The sequence below is a fragment of the Carex rostrata genome, chromosome 5 (assembly GCF_964058835.1).
Source record: "Carex rostrata chromosome 5, lpCarRost1.2, whole genome shotgun sequence".
NCBI classification, from domain to species: domain Eukaryota; kingdom Viridiplantae; phylum Streptophyta; class Magnoliopsida; order Poales; family Cyperaceae; genus Carex; species Carex rostrata.
In genome coordinates this window covers 15,001-20,000 of record NC_135922.1, presented here as the reverse complement: position 1 = coordinate 20,000, position 5,000 = coordinate 15,001, and positions in this window count along the sequence as shown.

Sequence of the window (5,000 nt, the reverse complement as noted above, 5' to 3'; positions counted from 1 at the left end):
TTGAAATTTTTGAAGTTTTTTTGGGTTTTTGGACTTTTTTTGAATTTTTGAAATTTTTGAATTTTTTTGAATTTTTTTGAATTTTTTGAATTTTTTTTGAATTTTTGAAATTTTTTTTTTTTTTTGAATTTATTTGATTTTATAAATTTTTTGTGATTTTTTGAGATTTTTTTGAATATTTTACATGGGTGATTTTGACTTGGGGGATTTTCAGGGGGTGGTAACCCTGGGCGTGGCTAGAGCCTCAAAATGCATATTCCCCTATAGGGGGGCAAGGTTTTCAAAAATGGGTGCCCCCTCATGTACACGCGCGTGGGTGTACATGGCCCCGTCGGTGCCAGCGTGGGTGGAAAATGGCCCGAAAACAGCCCAGCGGCAAGCGGAAGCGGCTAACGTTGGGCAAAACTGACCCGAAAGCAGTATAGCTTGGAAAATTAAGCGGATGCAGCCAATTGTTGGCGAAAACTAAGCGGATACGGCCAAGTGTCGGTGAAAAATGGCCCGAAAACAGTCCAGCGGCAAGCGGGAACGGCTAACGTTGGGCAAAAGTGACCCGAAAACAGTTCAGCTGGGGGAAATTAAGCGGAAGCAGCCAAGCGTTGGGCAAAACCAAGCGGATACGGCCAAGAGTCGGTGAAAAATGGCCCGAAAACAGTCCAGCGGCAAGCGGAAACGGCTAACGTTGGGACAAAGTGACCCGAAAACAGTTCAGCTGGGGAAAATTAAGCGGATGCAGCCAAGCGTTGGGGAAAACTAAGCGGATCCGGCCCAGAGTCGGTGGAAATTGGCCCGAAAACAGTCCAGCGGCAAGCGGAAGCGGCTAACGTTGGGCAAAAGTGACCCGAAAACAGTTCAGCGGGGGAAAACAAAGCGGATGCGGCCACGCGTTGGGGAAAACTAAGCGGATACGGCCAAGTGTTGGGGAAAAATGGCCCGAAAACAGCCCAGCGGCAAGCGGAAGCGGCTAACGTTGGGGAAGAGTGACCCGAAAACAGTTAAGCGGGGGAAAACTAAGCGGATGCGGGCACGCGTTGGGGAAAACTAAGCGGATGCGGCCAAGTGTCGGTGGAAATTGGCCCGAAAACAGCCCAGCGGCAAGCGGAAGCGGCTAACGTTGGGCAAAAGTGACCCGAAAACAGTTCAGCGGGGGAAAACTAAACGGATGCGGCCACGCGTTGGGGAAAACTAAGCGGATACGGCCAAGAGTCGGTGGAAATTGGCCCGAAAACAGTCCAGCGGCAAGCGGAAGCGGCTAACGTTGGGTAAAAGTGACCCGAAAACAGTTCAGCGGGGCAAATTTTTGAAATTTTTTCGAATTTTTGAAATTTTTGAAGTTTTTTTGGGTTTTTGGACTTTTTTTGAATTTTTGAAATTTTTGAATTTTTTTGAATTTTTTTGAATTTTTTGAATTTTTTTTGAATTTTTGAAATTTTTTTTTTTTTTTTGAATTTATTTGATTTTATAAATTTTTTGTGATTTTTTGAGATTTTTTTGAATATTTTACATGGGTGATTTTGACTTGGGGGATTTTCAGGGGGTGGTAACCCTGGGCGTGGCTAGAGCCTCAAAATGCATATTCCCCTATAGGGGGGCAAGGTTTTCAAAAATGGGTGCCCCCTCATGTACACGCGCGTGGGTGTACATGGCCCCGTCGGTGCCAGCGTGGGTGGAAAATGGCCCGAAAACAGCCCAGCGGCAAGCGGAAGCGGCTAACGTTGGGCAAAACTGACCCGAAAGCAGTATAGCTTGGAAAATTAAGCGGATGCAGCCAATTGTTGGGGAAAACTAAGCGGATACGGCCAAGTGTCGGTGAAAAATGGCCCGAAAACAGTCCAGCGGCAAGCGGAAACGGCTAACGTTGGGCAAAAGTGACCCGAAAACAGTTCAGCTGGGGGAAATTAAGCGGAAGCAGCCAAGCGTTGGGGAAAACCAAGCGGATACGGCCAAGAGTCGGTGGAAAATGGCCCGAAAACAGTCCAGCGGCAAGCGGAAACGGCTAACGTTGGGACAAAGTGACCCGAAAACAGTTCAGCTGGGGAAAATTAAGCGGATGCAGCCAAGCGTTGGGGAAAACTAAGCGGATCCGGCCCAGAGTCGGTGGAAATTGGCCCGAAAACAGTCCAGCGGCAAGCGGAAGCGGCTAACGTTGGGCAAAAGTGACCCGAAAACAGTTCAGCGGGGGAAAACTAAGCGGATGCGGCCACGCGTTGGGGAAAACTAAGCGGATACGGCCAAGTGTTGGGGAAAAATGGCCCGAAAACAGCCCAGCGGCAAGCGGAAGCGGCTAACGTTGGGGAAGAGTGACCCGAAAACAGTTAAGCGGGGGAAAACTAAGCGGATGCGGGCACGCGTTGGGGAAAACTAAGCGGATGCGGCCAAGTGTCGGTGGAAATTGGCCCGAAAACAGCCCAGCGGCAAGCGGAAGCGGCTAACGTTGGGCAAAAGTGACCCGAAAACAGTTCAGCGGGGGAAAACTAAGCGGATGCGGCCACACGTTGGGGAAAACTAAGCGGATCCGGCCAAGAGTCGGTGGAAATTGGCCCGAAAACAGTCCAGCGGCAAGCGGAAGCGGCTAACGTTGGGCAAAAGTGACCCGAAAACAGTTCAGCGGGGGAAAACTAAGCGGATGCGGCCACGCGTTGGGGAAAACTAAGCGGATACGGCCAAGAGTCGGTGGAAATTGGCCCGAAAACAGTCCAGCGGCAAGCGGAAGCGGCTAACGTTGGGCAAAAGTGACCCGAAAACAGTTCAGCGGGGGAAAACTAAGCGGATGCGGCCACGCGTTGGGGAAAACTAAGCGGATACGGCCAAGAGTCGGTGGAAATTGACCCGAAAACAGTCCAGCGGCAAGCGGTAGCGGCTAACGTTGGGCAAAACTGACCCGAAAACAGTTCAGCGGGGGAAAACTAAGCGGATGCGGCCACGCGTTGGGGAAAACTAAGCGGATACGGCCAAGTGTTGGGGAAAAATGGCCCGAAAACAGCCCAGCGGCAAGCGGAAGCGGCTAACGTTGGGCAAAAGTGACCCGAAAACAGTTCAGCGGGGGAAAACTAAGCGGATGCGGCCACGCGTTGGGGAAAACTAAGCGGATACGGCCAAGGGTCGGTGAAAAAGGGCCCGAAAACAGTCCAGCGGCAAGCGGAAGCCGCTAACGTTGGGCAAAAGTGACCCGAAAACAGTCCAGCGGGGGAAAACTAAGCGGATGCGGCCAAGCGTTGGGGAAAACTAAGCGGATACGGCCAAGCGTCGGTGAAAAAGGCCCGAAAACAGTCCAGCGGCACGCCGAAGCGGCTAACGTTGGGCAAAAATGGCCAAAAGCGGTGGAGCAGGGCGGTCTGAATCTATGCATCCACATAAAATGGGGGGTAAACCTGGGGGATTTCCAGGGGGTGGTAACCCTGGGCGTGGCTGGAGACCCAAAATGCATATTCCCCTATAGGGGGGAAGGATTTTTGGAAGAGGCAGCCCCTCATGTACATGCCAAGCGGGGTGTACATGGCCCCTGTGGGTGCCTCCGTCGGTGTAAAATGGCCCGAAAAACAAGATTATGTTACCCGAAAACACGATTATGTTACCGAAAAAACACGGTTGAGCGGGGGCAGTAAGCACGGTTGAGCGGGGGCAAAAAACACGGTTGAGCGGGGCAAAAAACACGGTGCAGCGGGGACAAAAGACACGATTTTGTTACCGAAAAACACGGCCCGTCGGGGGCAAGGAACACGAATATGTTACCGAAAAACACGGACCACGCGGGTTGAAATCCCCAGCCGTAGAGCCGGCGAAACACGGTGGGGCAGGGCGTCTAAGCGTGGAGGCGCCCGTAAGACCGATGCGGGTTGAAATCCCCAGCCGTAAAGCCGGCGAAAAGCGGTCGGGCAGGGTGACTCCGCGTGGAGTTTCGCCCGTAAGGCCGATGCGGGTAGCCGCGCGGGTTGAAATCCCCAGCCGTAAAGCCGGTGAAACACGGTTCATTGGGGCGCCTAAGCGTGGAGGCGCCCCGCAGAGACCGAGCGGGTTGAAATCCCCAGCCGTAAAGCCGGCGAAACACGGTTCATTGGGGCGCCTAAGCGTGGAGGCGCCCCGCAGAGACCGAGCGGGTTGAAATCCCCAGCCGTAAAGCCGGCGAAACACGGTTCATTGGGGCGCCTAAGCGTGGAGGCGCCCCCAGAGACCGAGCGGGTTGAAATCCCCAGCTGTAAAGCCGGCGAAACAAGTTCGGGCAGGGCGACTCCGCGTGGAGTTTCGCCCGTAAGACCGATGCGGGTAGCCGCGCGGGTTGAAATCCCCAGCCGTAAAGCCGGCGAAACACGGTTCATTGGGGCGCCTAAGCGTGGAGGCGCCCCGCAGAGACCGAGCGGGTTGAAATCCCCAGCCGTAAAGCCGGCGAAACAAGTTCGGGCAGGGCGACTCCGCGTGGAGTTTCGCCCGTAAGACCGAAGCGGGTAGCCGCGCGGGTTGAAATCCCCAGCCGTAAAGCCGGCGAAACACGGTTCATTGGGGCGCCTAAGCGTGGAGGCGCCCCGCAGAGACCGAGCGGGTTGAAATCCCCAGCCGTAAAGCCGGCGAAACACGTTCGGGCAGGGCGTCTAAGCGTGGAGGCGCCCGTAAGACCGATGCGGGTAGCCGTGCGGGTTGAAATCCCCAGCCGTAAAGCCGGCGAAACACGGTTGAGCGGGGCGCCTAAGCGTGGAGGCGCCCCGCAGTGACCGAGCGGGTTGAAATCCCCAGCCGTAAAGCCGGTGAAACACGGTTGAGCGGGGCGCCTAAGCGTGGAGGCGCCCCGCAGAGACCGAGCGGGTTGAAATCCCCAGCCGTAAAGCCGGCGAAACACGTTCGGGCAGGGCGACTCCGCGTGGAGTTTCGCCCGTAAGACCGATGCGGGTAGCCGCGCGGGTTGAAATCCCCAGCCGTAAAGCCGGCGAAACACGGTTCATTGGGGAGCCTAAGCGTGGAGGCGCCCCGCAGAGACCGAGCGGGTTGAAATCCCCAGCCGTAAAGCC